Source organism: Leptodactylus fuscus, chromosome 10 (assembly GCF_031893055.1).
Source record: "Leptodactylus fuscus isolate aLepFus1 chromosome 10, aLepFus1.hap2, whole genome shotgun sequence".
In the NCBI taxonomy this organism is placed as follows: domain Eukaryota; kingdom Metazoa; phylum Chordata; class Amphibia; order Anura; family Leptodactylidae; genus Leptodactylus; species Leptodactylus fuscus.
Window position 1 is genome coordinate 82575057 of NC_134274.1, and position 14955 is coordinate 82590011.

At 49.5% G+C, this 14955-nt stretch overlaps 1 long non-coding RNA gene across 1 annotated transcript; it reads right to left on the reverse strand.

The window, feature by feature from the left end:
- Positions 1-2371: 2371 nt before the first annotated feature.
- LOC142183351 (uncharacterized) lies at positions 2372-11083 on the reverse strand. Its single transcript, XR_012711770.1, has 3 exons — positions 10573-11083; positions 9128-9267; positions 2372-2556 (listed from the first exon to the last, which is right to left on the reverse strand). It is a non-coding gene; the product is annotated as an uncharacterized LOC142183351 (long non-coding RNA).
- Between the last annotated feature and the right edge of the window lie 3872 nt (positions 11084-14955).

The following is a 14955-nucleotide window of genomic DNA, read 5'->3' on the forward strand; positions in this document are numbered from 1 at the left end:
CTGCCCTTTTTGGGCCTGCTGGCTACTGCGCCACCTCACTGTGCCGTCCACACCAGCACTTTTCCCCAAACATGAGGCGGTCCCTAAGTTCAGCGCTTTGCCCAAAAGTTCCACGTGACCAGCTATGAATGGACAAGTGCATGTGGACAGGGACGCTAACTTTTAATTTTGGCACAGTGGTTGAATGTAGTTGAGGCGTGGACCGGGTCACAAAATGTGGTGGACTGACTTGTCTCCCCACACAACATTCCTGGGAGGAGGGCTGAAACACCACCCTCCTCCTCCGCTGTTAGATTGACCCCAGCTACGAGCTGGAAACGCAGCAACACTGGTGTGGGGAGACATCAGCAGGCCGGGCTGAAGCTCATCAGCTTTTGGGACGGACAGCACACTGCCTCTGAGGTCAGGGATGCCATCCTGGATGAGATGGCAATTTGTTTATCCCCGCTGCCCCTGGGGCCAGGCTTTTTTGTCTTGTTGGAGGGCTCTGGAGCTTGCCAGCCTCCAACACGTTCCATGCCTGGCCCACGTGTTCAATCTAGTGGTGCAACGATTTTTAAAAACATACCCCAAATTAGCAGAGATAAGGGTGAAAGTGGGGCACTTGGACACCCACTTTCCCAAGTCTACAGTACCTGGAGCTAGCCGCAATACACTCCAGCAAGGCCTACATCTGCCTGAAGCACCTACTGTTGTGCGAGGTCACCACACGCTCAAACCCTAGATACCGTATGTTGAGCAGGGTGTGTGAGCAGCAGAGACCTTTGATGGAGTACCAGCTACAAAACCCAAGGGTTCCTCAGAGTCAGCTCCCTCACTTTCTGCACCATGAGTTTCCATGGGTGGCAGAGTTATGGCTAGAGGCACAGGCATGGATAGGGGTAATGTGTAGGGGCAAAAGCAGTGTGGATGTGGAGGCAAGCTAAGCATAAAAAACTGGGGGTAAAAGCAGAGGCATGGACTGGGGTGATGTCTAGGGGCAAAAGCAGTGTGGATGTGGAGGCAAGCAAAACAGGGAAAATGGTGGCTAGAGGCAAAGGGATGTCCATAGGCAGCAAGGGCAAAGATGCAAAACTCTCCCCTGTTTCAAGAATTTTCCTGACTTGTCTCCCCACAAAACATTCCTGGGAGGAGGGCTGAAACCCCACCATCCTCCTCCTCCGCTGTTAGATTGACCCCAGCTACGAGCTGGAAACGCTGCAACACTGGTGTGGGGAGACGTCAGCGGGCCGTGCTGAAGCTCATCAGCTTGGGGGCCAGACAGCACACTGCCTACAAAGTGAGTCATGCCATCCTCGATGAGACGGCAATGTGGTTTTGGCCACTGCACCTGGGCCCAGGCATGTTGTCATGTGTGATAATGGCCGTAACCTGGGATCGGCTCTGTAGCTTGGCAGCCTGCAACATATTCCATGCCTGGGCCACGTTTTTAACTCATTGCTGCTAATTTTTTTAAAAAGGTACCCCAATGTTCCTGAGCTACTGGTGAAAGTGTGGCGCTTGTGCGGATAGTTTTTAAAGTCTATAGTTGCCGCTGCTAGCCTCTATGCACTCCTACAACGCCTGTACCTGCTGGAACAACGGCTGTTGTGCGACGTCTCCACACTGCTGGCACTAAACATATCATGTGTTGAGCAGAGTGTGTGAGCAGCACAGACCTTTGATGTAGTTCCAACTCCAAAACCCTCGGGTTCGTCAAAGTCAACTCCCTCAGTTGCTCAACCATGAATGGCCATGGGTGGCAGACTTATGTGAAATCCCATCCCATCCATTGCACTGGACACGAAACATTAGCATGCGCTCAGCACAACTCCGGATATGGTAGCTGCGTTAAGCAGGGTGCAGGGTACAACACAGACCAGGCCCGAGCACCAGGAACAGGTGTTAGAAATACTGCAGCATCCGCCATTTCCTTCCAATTTTGGGGTTTTGGACCCGCCACCGACTTGTCTGGACCTAAGTGGGGATCATGAGACACAGTTGCCATCAGGGCAAGCTGTGGTCATGTGCGGTTTGCAGTAAGGGGGCAGTGCGCAATTGGAAGAGGAGTTGGTGGATGACGAGGCCACCGACACCACATGGACAGGGGTGATGTCTAGGGGCTAAAGCAGTGTAGATGTGGAGGGAAGCTAAATCAACAAAAAACCTGGGTAGAAGCAAAGGCATAAACTGGGGTGATGTTTAGGGGCTAAAGCAGTGTAGATGTGGAGGGAAGCTAAGCAGCAAGACCAGGCGGAATGTGGTACAACTACAAAAGGGGGACCTCCTCCAACGGCAGTTAACCCCAACGTACAATAAAACTCTGACGCACTCTTGGATGGTAAAATAGTGGGGGTCGGCCACAGCTTTATTAAACTATAAACATATCGGCAGGCCCTGCTATCCCCCTCCCCTTTACTCTTTGACCAAGCGCGTCACCGGAATGCCCCGCCACCGCCTGCGGTGTGCATGTGTATGATGTTCAACGGGTGACGCGCTCCATCTTCTACCACCGATGACCAGAAGGGGAAGGGAGAGGAAAGGCGCAAGGTCCCGCCAACATGCAAGCTGTGACACCTGAAAAAACAAACCGGAATAAATAACAAGGCAAAGAAACAACGAAAACAATAAATAATAAACAACCGTAATAACGGAAAGAGAACAAACAAGAGTGGGGAGGGCGGGAGGGAGCACGTCTTGTTCCGACGCTGGCGGGGATCCGAAAGGAAGTCCCCGCCCAGCGCCGGAAATTACATCAGACGCGTAAACACCGCCTCCTCCGAAAACCCCGCCCCGGTCAGCAACAGCCGCCGGGAGGGGAAAAAGGAGGAAGGGGGGGGGGGGAGCCACACGCCCGGTCAAGACCCGGACAGCTTAGGCAGCCGTCCGGGTCACAAAACAGTGGGTAGAAGCAAAGGCATGCAAAACTCTACCCTGTTGGAAGACTTATTCCTAGGTCTGGAACACGTTAATGGCCCCCCCCCCCTGGACAAATTACTGCCACTCAGGGGCCTAGTGTCACCAGGAGGGACAAGTATAGGCGCATGTTGTGGGAATACCTGGCCAACACCAGCTCTGTCCTCTCCGATCCCTCTGTGCTCTACTGCCTACACTTATTTTTTCATCTTTTTTTTCTGCACTGCACATCTCTTGCCTACTTCCTTTGGGATCTTAGAAGTGGTGGTCCACTTCCAAAGGTGGTAATTTCAGGGCTGGAGTTGTCAATAGACAGTGTAACGGGAGTAGCTGAGGTATTGCTGTCTTAACCACTTTTTGGCACAAAATTAACTTCCAAAGCCAAGTATGGTGCAAGTATATGATGCAAGGACACCTACACACCTATCTCTGACACATTGGGGAGTTCACCCTCATGCGCCCTTTTGGCCTGCACCATCATGCGCCTCTTCCCAGCCACTCCACATCTCCCAAGCTTTTCATTGCAGGCAGAAGTACAACACAAACCACCCCCATGCCCAAGCCTTTAACGGCCTCATCGATAAACTGCTGGCCCTGGAGATGTTGGTGTTTGTTTATGCTTCTGGATACCCAGGCCTTCCGTCAGCAGATGGCAGCTGGGGCACCTCCCTATGCTGGGCCTAGCCGTTACTACTTCTCTTAGTGTGCTGTCCCTGCCTTGCGCCTGCATGTGTCCCATAACATCAGTCGGGCCCAGAGCTCTGCGCTTTGCTGCAAGGTCCACTTGACCACCGACACATAGACAAGCGCCTGTGGTCAGGGATGCTGCAGTGCTTATCTTTAATGACAGGCAGGGTGAATGTGGTGGAGTCTGGTCCCCGGGTGCAAACTGGGGTGGCCTATCTCCTCTCCCAGGCCAAAATTCATGGCAGGAGTAGACTGAAACCCTACGATGCTGCAACCTCCACCCCAGCTACTAGCGGCAAACACTGTAACACTGGCGTGGGGAGATGTCAGCAGGCCGTGCTGAAACTGATCAGCTTGGGGGATAGATAGCACAGTGCCTCCGAGGTCAGGGATGCCATCCTGGCTGAGATGGCATTTTTTTTCCCTGCTACACCTGGGGCCTGGCATTTTTGCACCTGTGATAATGGCTGGAACCTGGTAGCAGATCTGGAGCTTGCCATACTCAAACACGGTCCACGCATGGCCCACGTTTTTCAACTTGTTGGTGCCATGTTTCTTTGAAACCTACACCATTGTGCCTGATATACAGGTCAAAGTGGGGCCATTTTCGTAAGTGAGAACTAGCCTCTGCTAGGCAGAAAACATTCAGAGCACACTCCTCTCATCTTCGCACCGTTGGCTGGCGGAGGAAGACGAGGGGGTTGGAGTGGCATCTGATGTCCCTGTCCCACACGAGGCTAGAGGGTGCACTTCAGTGCATCCCATTGCTTCACTACAAATGGTGTGAAGGGGAGTGGAAAATGGAGAGTGACCCTTACAGTTGGTGCCAGCAAAGGCATGCCAAGTAACACACTGGCACACATGGCTGACTTCATCTTGGGTTGCTTTTCAACACATATTTCACATCATGAAGAACAAATAATACTGGATTTTTACAAGCCTCGAAACCCGGTCTAGGTCTAATGTCTGTTCCTTTCTTATATTAGGGGAGAGGGAAAAAAAATTACTTCAGTGATACGTTTAGCGTACTTAGACTGACTATTAATGTGTATCCCACTTAGTGTTGTTAGGGTTACACACCGTCACAACCTGGCTAAAGCTTCTATAGCTGTTAATAAAGTCAACATAACTTTACGGTATCCAAAAAGACAGCTGGTACTGACCGAGAGCAAGACAAATGTCAACCAAAGCTGTGAGCTCTGAACACCCACAGTGACTTTGGCGTCATCATCATTATAAGGGAGCGGGTGGTAATAAATAACTTGGCAGTGCCTAAAACCCAAAAAGCTTATACAACTATATTAACATTAAGATACACAAATGACACTTTTCAGTAGCATGTCATGAGACAAGCTGATAAGATCTTCCTGTGTGCAGTGCTATTTGAAAGTTAAACGCTGCCTTTATTTTAATTCTGGAGAAGGTGGAGACATTAGATTTAGAACATGTTGTCTTCATTGTCCAAATCCTCTATATAGGTAATGTGTTTTTCGGGCCGAGCTGTCTGGGAACGAGCTGGTGCAGCACTGACAACCTGGGTGAATATGGCAAGAGCCTGAGATGTAGGGTGAATGAATCCCCAAATTATTTGGGGAATTTCCACTCAGAAACTGGCACTATATACCAGTAGCAAAAATTGGGGGTGCACGTAACCCCAATATATTCTTTGAATTCCCAGTCAGACAATGGCACTATATGGCAGTGGCAGGACTTGAAGGTATTTATAACCCCAATATATTCTTTGAATTCCCAGTCAGACAATGGCACTATATGGCAGTAGCAAAAATAGTGGGTGTATATAGCCCCAATTCTATTGCTAGGGGACTTGCATGGTATTTCTGGGGTGAAGGTGGGGGGGGGCACACCGTTGGAACGGGGATTTGGGGTGTATATATGGGGTATACGGGAATACACTGTCAGTGTATTCCATTCAGGATCCTGGGAAAGCTGGGTTGCGGCGATTGAGCCCGTCAGTGCCACGTTACACTGACAAGATTCTCCCTGGAATTTAGCTCTTACAAGAGCTGTTGGTTGTCTTCTCCTTCCTATCCTAGCCTGTCCCTGCCTACCCAGAATCTAAGCCCTAGCTAACTGGACGGAAACCTCCGTCCCCGGTGAATTGCAAGCTCAGAATGACGCGAACCTGGGCGGCGCTGTTCTTTTAAATTAGAGGTCACATGTTTTCGGCAGCCAATGGGTTTTGCCTACTTTTCTCAACGTCACCGGTGTCGTAGTTCATGTCCCACCTACCCTGCGCTGTTATTGGAGCAAAAAAGGCGCCAGGGAAGGTGGAAGGGGAATCGAGTAATGGCGCACTTTACCACGCGGTGTTCGATTCGATTCGAACATGCCGAACAGCCTAATATCCGATCGAACATGAGTTCGATAGAACACTGTTCGCTCATCTCTAGCCATCACTAGTGGTGTCCTGTAACATGTGGATGGAGCTTGGACAAATAAAGTTAGCCTGAAAAGAGATCATATCATGTGGGGTAATATGGGAGCGGGGACAGAGGAGGGTTAAAATTTGGGGATTCTAATTATAGTATGGAAGGGTTTACATTAGAAATTGTGATAGGCCTGTCTGAAAAGATGTGTCGTTAGTTTGCATTTGAAACTGTAGAAATTGGGAGTTAATCAGATTGTCCGGGGTAGAGCATTCCAGAGAAGTGGTGCAGCTCGGGAGAAGTCTTGTGTACGAGCGTGGGAGGTTCTGATAATAGGGGATGTAAGTATTAGGTCATTGAGTGAGCGGAGAGCACGGGTTGGGCGGTAGACAGAGATGAGGGAGGAAATGTAGGGAGGTGCGGCATTATGGAGAGCCTTGTGGAGGAGGGTGATAACTTTATATTTTATTCTATAATGAATAGGCAGCCAATGTAGCGACTGGCACAGACCGGAGGCCTCGCTGTAGCGTCTAGCCTGATAGGTGAGCCTGGCCGCTGCATTCAGAATAGATTGTAGAGGGGAGAGTTTAGTGAGGGGAAGACCGATTAGTAAGGTGTTACAGTAGTCAAGGCGAGAATGAATCAGAGCGACAATAAGTGTCTTTAGTGTATCTCTGGTGAGGAAAGGGCGTATTCTGGAGATGTTTTTGAGGTGGAGGTGACATGAACGTGCGAGTGATTCAATATGAGGGGTGAAGGAAAGGTCTGCGTCAAACATGACCCCGAGGCAGCAGGCATGCTGCCTAGGAGTTATAGTAAGGCCTGACACTGCAATGGATATATCAGGGACAGATCTGTTAGATGGTGGAAACAGTAGTAGTTCAGTCTTAGAGAGATTTAGTTTCAGATAGAGCGAGGACATGATATTAGAGACAGCAGAAACACAGTCACTAGTATTCTGTATGAGTGCAGGGGTGATGTCACGGGAAAATGTGAATAATTGGGTGTCATCAGCATAAAGATGGTACCTGAAGCCAAATCTGGCGATGGTTTGTCCAATGGGGGCTGTGTAGAGAGCAAAGAGCAGGGGGCCTAGGACCGAGCCCTGGGGAACCCCAACAGCAAGGGAAAGAGGGGAAGAAACAGAGCCCGCAAATGATACACTGGAAGTGCGGTCTGAGAGATAAGAGGAGAACCAGGAGAGCGCAGTGGCGTTGAGGCCGACTGAGCGGAGCATAGGGAGCAGGAGATGATGATCAATAGTGTCAAAAGCTGCAGAGAGGTCCAGAAGAATAAGAAGAGAAAAGTCGCCATTGGATTTTGCCATTAGGAGATAATTGGAGACTTTTGCGAGAGCCATTTCAGTAGAGTGCAGAGCGCGGAAACCAGATTGTAAGGGGTCAAGCAGAGAGTTAGCAGAGAGATAACGGATTAACCGAGAATAAACCAGGCGTTCCAAAAGTTTAGAGATGAAGGGCAGGTTAGAGAAGGGTCGATAGTTAGCAGCACAGGACGGGACCAAGGAGGGTTTTTTCAATAGCGGAGTTATAACAGCATGCTTGAAGGAGGATGGGAGGATTCCAGAAGAGAGAGAAAGAGAGAGGTTAAATATTTTAGTAAGGTAAGTCGTGACAGCAGGCGACAGAGGTTGGAGAAGGTGCGAGGGGAAGGGGTCACTACTGCAGGTTGTGGGGGAGATGAAGAAAGTAGCTGAGAGACTTCCTCTTCTGTAACAGGTTGAAAAGATGAGAAAAGACAGTCTGAAGTGCGGTTGGTGAGGGGATCAGTACTATGGTAGGTGATGGGATCAATGCCACCTGGGGCTTGGGCAGTTATTTCCTGATGGATCTTATCAATTTTATCATGGAAATACGTGGCCAGGTCATCAGCACTAAGGACTGTGAATGGCGTCTGCACCTTGTCTTTGAGTAAGGAGTGAAAAGTGTCAAAAATTCTTTTAGGGTTGCTGGAGAGAGAGAAGAGATGAGGGCGGTGAAGTAGAGTAAGAGAACGATCTATGTAATCTTTGTGCAGGGCCAGCTGAGACGTAGTGAGGTCATTATGAGATTTAATTGAAGGATATGCGCTTTCTAGAGTAGAGACTCGACTGTCTATATGATGAAGTGCTGCTCTAATATCCTGAAGTTGCTGAAGAACTGGGTCTAGGGCGGCTGACAGAGCTTGTTGTAGAAATGTTCTTAAGAAGGTGCTATCCTCCAGGCGGTCCTGGTCAGTATTACTCTCAGCATCCGAGTCATCACCTGTGTCAGGCTCCCTATTGTGGTCAGGCGCCATTTTCAGCGATCCGGCGGGAGATTGTCGATTTTTCTTTCTAAGATACTTTTGCAAGTCACTTTGGAGTTTAGTTTGATTGGGAGTACCAGCGAGGTCTGTGCCTTTGTCTTTATTGGGTTTAACCATCTTGATGGATGCAATATAAGTGAGGGAGAGGGACAAGGTCAAGACTATAACATCTAGCAAATAGAGAGCATCAGTCTAAATGGCAACATAGACAAGAGTGTTCTTGGAGATTCACTTAGGTACAGGGAGGGGAGAGGTCCCCCAATATCAATAGGTAAGGTTGACAATCTCAGCGTCTAGGCAGACAGTCGTCCTCTGCAAGCGAGGTATCAGGTATAATTGGGTTCTACGTCTCTTAGTGCAGTAGTGGGGATGATATTCCTGTAGGTAAGACAGCCTTTCCCAATCTTAACTGCTATGACTAATCCACAGGGGAGGTTCGAATGAGACCCTGTTAGAGAAAGCAGCAGGGGGCTGCAGGGGAGGGCAAGAAAGCCCAGGTGTGGGAGAGCGGAAAGAATGCAGAATAGCTCTAGCCGAGGACCGTAGATATCGAGGGTCAGGGACACCACTTATCGGATATTAATGTAAAACTTTCCGGAGAGGAGATATAGGAGAGGAGGATAGCAGAAGGGTTTATTAAAGCAGACAAGGCTGGAGGACCTGATGGTATAAGCGCAAGAGTTCTTAAAATGTGCAGTGACCAGCTAGGTGGTATTATTACACACATGTACAATATGAGTCTAAAGCTGGGAGTGGTACCTCGACTGTGGAAAACATCTTGCGTGGTGCCAGTCCCAAAGAAACCCAACCCGATGGACTACAATGACTACCGACCCGTAGCACTGACATCTCACCTGATGAAGGTCCCAGAGAGAACCTGACACACCTACGCCCCCTAGTGAGCTCCGCTCTGGACCCCCTCCAGTTTGCCTATCGGCCGGGCATTGGGGTAGATGACGCCATCATCCACCTTCTTCGTAGAGTTCTCTCTCACCTAGAGAAACCAGGGAACACTGTGAGAATAATGTTCTTCAATTTCTCCAGTGTGTTCAACACCATTCAGCCAGGGTTCTGAGGGAAAAGCTGAACCTTGGTGGAGTGGAACATCACCTGTCCAACTGGACCCTAGACTACCTGACAACCCGCCCTCAGTATGTGAGAGCCCAGGACTGTGTGTCTGACACTGTGATCTGTAGTACGGGGGCACCACAAGGTACAGTTCTTGCCCCATTCTTCTTCACACTGTACACTGCTGACTTCAGGCACAACTCATCCAGCTGTTACTTACAGAAGTCCTCCGATGTCTCTGCTATAGTAGGTCTTATCACTGATGGCGAAGATAGGGAATACAGAGACTTAAACCGGGATTTTGTTGAATGGTGCCAGCAGAACCAGCTCAGGATTAATGCTGGGAAGACCAAGGAGATGGTGGTGGACTTTGGGAAACAGAGGAGTGCTCCGACCCCGGTGGAGATCCAGGGGACATGCATTGAGATAGTCAGGACCTATAAGTATCTGGGTGTGCTCCTCAATAATAAACTAGACTGGGCTGATCACCTGGAGGCGCTGCACAGAAAGGGTCACAGCAGACTCCACCTGCTCAGGAGGCTGAGGGCCTTCGGAGTCCATGGGGACACTTCTTAGGGCTTTCTTCAACTCTGTGGTTGCTTCAGCCATCTTTTTCGGTGTGCCCTGCTGGGGGTGCAGTCCGTCAACCAGGGAAAGAAACAGACGTGACAGGCTGATCAGGAGGGCCAGCTCTGTCCTGGGGAGCCCCCTGGACCCAGTACAGGTGGTGGGTGACAGAAGGATACTGTCTGTGGTGACCTCCATGCGGGAGAACAAATCCCACCCCATGTATGGGACCTTGATGGGACTTGGCAGCACTGTAAGTGACCGTCTGCTTCACCCCAAGTGTGAGAAGGAGCTATTGCAGTTCCTTCCTTCCAACCGCGACCGGGCTGTATAATCTACATCAGACCAAGCGAAGAGCATTCTGCGCAGAGAACTAATGATTATGACGATGACCATGAAGCCTTCCTTCTTTCTCTTCCGTTCCTTAGCTGCCATGGACTCCTAGTATATCTTCTCTTCTCAGCATATGTGTGTCTGCGTCTGTATTATATTACTGTGTATTATCCTGTATTACTAGGCTGCTGTAACATGCTGGAATTTCCCTAATGTAGGACTATTAAAGGATTATCTTATCTTATCTTATCATAGGTCCTCAAGTGCAGATTAATGTGGCCTGCTACTGTTTCCAACTCCAGGGGAAGGGAGAAATGCAGATTCGGCTCACCTCCATGTCAGGATACGAGTGGGTTAAGCTGAAGGGCAGCTGCAGGCGTCTCAGTGTAGTTGGTCTGTAGCTGCTGCTTCATGCAGAGAGGCAGGCTGCGGTCCAAGATGGGTAGGTCTGGAGCTGGGCGCAAATCACAGCCGGATAGCTGTCCGGCAAGTCACACCCCTTCTTCCGGATCTGGGTTCTGCGTAGAAGTCACATCAGGGGCCGGCCCTTACACTTTAGGCTAGGGATCCTAGTGAGGCCTACTCAAAATGGCTGCCGGGTCTGGGAGAAGAGATCCAGAATCTGAGGTTCCGTACCTCGAAATACCTCCTCTCCAGGCTGCTCCAGAACCAGAAGCAGCTGTGATGTCGTGGGAGATGTCTCCTGCGCTCCGCAGGCCGTGGTGACTCCAGAAGAAGGCAGGCCGCAAAAACAAAATCAGCTGCCCGGTAAATTAAGAGAGCTGGATGAAGGCAGTAAGTGGCTGGAACGCGCCAGAGGTCCTCTCCTGGGTCGGATGAGCGGTCCAGAGCTGCGAGGGACTACGCCGGGAGCTGGAACAAGTCGGGAGCAGGTAAGTCCAAAAACAAGATGGCGGCCGGGTCCTGTGGGACAGAAGGCCGCAACAGTTTATATCCTCAGGAGCGCTGTAAAAGTGTGAAATAACACCCCAAAATAGCAGACAGAGGCTTGGAGGAGAGCCTCGGGGTTGTTATCTGTATGGATGGCTGAGATCACCGCCGGTAAGAAACGGATGAAAGTGTCCAAGTCAGGAGCTCACAGCAGACGCGACCGCTCTGGTTGCCGGCTAGCCATGCCCCCTCCCCCTCCCACAGTATATCTATCCCTGTCTCACAGTCACATAGTTCACAGTCTCATATGAACCGAATCTGAAATCCCCCATTCATATGAAGCGGAGGTCACCTGATTCAGCCAGCCAATTACTTTTTCTGACTTTTTTTTACGACGCCGCTGTTGTCGTAGTTCCTGTCCCACCTCCCCTGCACAGTTATTGGTGAAAAAAGAAAAAGCGCCAGGGAAGGTGGGAGGGGATACAAATTTTTAGTGCGTTTGCCGCGTGGTATTCGATTGGAATGGAATATCTCGAGCAGCCTGAATACCAATTCGATGGAACGCTGTTGGCTCATCTCTAATCCCTACTGATCCCTTAGACTGTTAGGACCCCACAGATCAACTGTTTCTCGGAGCAGGCAAATCCCATTATTGTTTAAATGTGGGGCGCTGCTTATTCGCTGTGTTCTTACAACCGCAGTTGTGGGTACTGTAGTTGTACCCTGTTCAAGTGTATGAGATGCCGCTGCAGCACCCATAACCATTTCAAACAAGAATATGTTGTAGGGAGGGGCCCCAGTCAGTAGAACATCCCGTCAGAGGGCCCCCGCATAATATAGTGCCATGCTTAAGTGATATGCCGGGTATTTGGGAGCCACCGCCAAAGGACTGCGAGACAGCACCTGACATTTGGGACTGTTCTGCTGTATTCAGGAGGGCCGAGAGGGCTCCCTCGCTGCCATAGGGTACAGTTCGGGTTCACTAGTTGTCCTATATTTAAAGTAGTTCTGTGCACAATCCTTTTGGGTGATGTTATTCAGCTCCTGCATATGATGTACAGCATTACCTAGAATCGAACAGGAGGGCTGGTGGAGGATGGAGCAATTGGGGAATATATCATTGCCTGTCAGCCATTGCCTGTTGGAATAATCCAATCGGTATTGGCCTAATGGTCATCAGTCTTTGGGGACGGCATTATGTGGTGCGGAACAGGTCTGTGTAAAATGTAGAGGGGTGCAGCATAAGGCGCGGGGCGCCGTACCAGGCGAGACGACGTAGCAGCATACTGCACTATTTTGCCTTTTCTTTTTTTTCTCCCCTTATTCTGCAGATGACACCTTCTGTACGTAAACCTGAGCTGTAAAGCCGGAGGAGATATAGGCAGTGACGGTGACGGCTCCTACAGGTTTATGTTTGTGTAAAGACAGTCACCACTATTACAATATTGTCTGACCCCTGTATAAGCAATGCCGCCCCTGCTACCTCTTGTGCCACCCCCTTTACCTCACAGATTGTAAGCTCTTGCGAGCAGGGCCCTCAGTCCCATTGTGTGACGTGACTATTTCTTTGTAATGCATTTTTCTCTCTGTATTTGAACCCTACAAGTTGTACAGCGCTGCAGAATACGTTGGCACTATAAAAATAAAATGTATTATTCTATTATTATTCATCATCTGTTTTCCCTTAGTCCTAACAACAGCACAAGCTCCTTTTAGTTCATTCTGTTCATGCCCCTCTTCATGGGGCGTGTAGCACAGCGTCGGATGAGTACGCAAGGCAGAGTGTCAGGAGATGAATATGAAGAGGGGCGTGAAGAGAATTAAGAACTAAGGGGCGGCGAGAGGTTATGACGTGGGGGTGCTCGGAGCAAGAGGGGCAATCCCCCTGAGTTCCATGAGCGGGATTTGCATACTGCAATAAACAGATTTTGACAGAAACAGCAAAGAGGAGAAGAAGAGACTGGAAGGTGGGAGTAGAATGGCCTTTTTAACCCCTTCCCGACATGCGCCGTAATAGTACGGCGCATGTCGGGTCTGTAACTATGGCGACCGCTCGGGAGCCGGGCGGCCGCCATAGCCGCCGGGTGTCTACTGCTTTAAGGCATTAACCCCTGCGGCGCCACGGTCAAAGGCGCCGGAGGCGCCATTTTTCCGGCAACGCATGGGCGCCGCCATTTTACCGGTGGTCGCCTGCTCCTGGAGCATGCTCCAGGGCCGACGTCACGTTGGCATGACAGCCGGGAGCCTTTACAAGGCTCCCAGGCTTGTCTGCAAATGCTCTCTTTTGCAGGCTGGTCTATGCAGCCTGCAAAAGAAAGGATGATTTTTTGCTTTAGCATTGCAATGCATTAGTGATCAGACCCCCTGGGGTTCAACGCCCGTAGGGGGTCTAATAAATGGGAAAAAAAATCAAATAAATAAAGTTAAAATAAAAATAAAATATTAATAATAAAACATAAAAAGAATTACAAATTCAAATCACTCCCCTTTCCCTAGAACACATATAAAAGTAGTTAAAAACTGTGAAACACATACATGTTAGGTATCCCCGCGTCCAAAATTGCCCGCTCTAAAAATCTATAAAAATATCTTTCCTGTTCGGTAAACGCTGTAGCGGGAAAAATAGTCAAAAGTGCCAAAGTGCCGTTTTTTTTTTTTTCCAGTGTTTTGATTCTGATATAAATTGGAATAAAAAGTGATCAAAGCAATAACATTTCCCGAAAATGGTAGAACTAAAGAGTACACCCGACCCCGCAAAAAAAGACGCCATACACATCTCTGTACACGGACGTATAAAAAAGTTACGGCTGTCGGAATATGGCGACTTTTAGAAAAAAACAAAACAGTTTTGGAATTTTTTTTAAGGGGTCGAAATTTAAATAAAACCATAGAAATGTGGTATCCCTGGAACCGTACCGAAACACAGAATACAGGGGACATGTCATTTTGGCTGCACAGTGAACGCCGTAAAACCAAAGCCCGTAAGAATGTCGCAGAAATGCATTTTTTCTTCAAATCCACCCCATTCTGATGGTTTTTCCTGCTTCCCAGTACATTATATAGAATAATTAATGGTGGCATCAGTAAGAAAAAATTGTCTCGCAAAAATTAAGACCTCATATGGCTCTGGGAGCGGAGAAATAAAAAAGTTATGGGGCTTAGAAGGAGGGGAGTAAAAAACGAAAAAAAAATAAAAAAATAAAAATGCCATTGGCGGGAAAGGGTTAAAGACGATCGTCTAACGACAGAATTAGAGCCCCGGTAACCGTCCTATGTAGTATCTGTGCGCCACCTGCTGGCTGGGATCCGTATATACAGGGTCTCCCGAGCTGTGCCGTTTGTTCCCCGCGCCCCCATCTGGATCAGCGTGGAACTGCACAGCCCGCACCCGGGGTTCACTATAGCTGCAGCCTCGCGGCTATTACACAAGGATGCCCATAGGGGGCAGAGCGGAGATACCGCAGCCGGGAGAAGAATTAGATCCGGGGAGGAGGGGGTGCGGCTCCGGAATACAATAGTCCTATTGACAGAGAAGAAGGTCTGGAGCAGTGAGAACAGCGCCCTGCATGTTATCTAGTAGGCCGGCTAGAAGGAGCCGCTGACCGCTGACCCTCGGCAATGGGAGAATGAGCGGGAAATTCAAAGTGATCCATTGTCTTATGTCAGCCAATCAGCGCGAGACAGAGGAGGGGCTTGTAGGAGTCACGCCGAAGAATTACGTCATCAAAGCAGGGTTCTCCTTCTGGTCCGACCACTCTCTATATAAAAGGCGGCTGTGCGGAGGGACGCTTGTTCTAGTCTGTCAGCAGCAGCAGCACAGAAG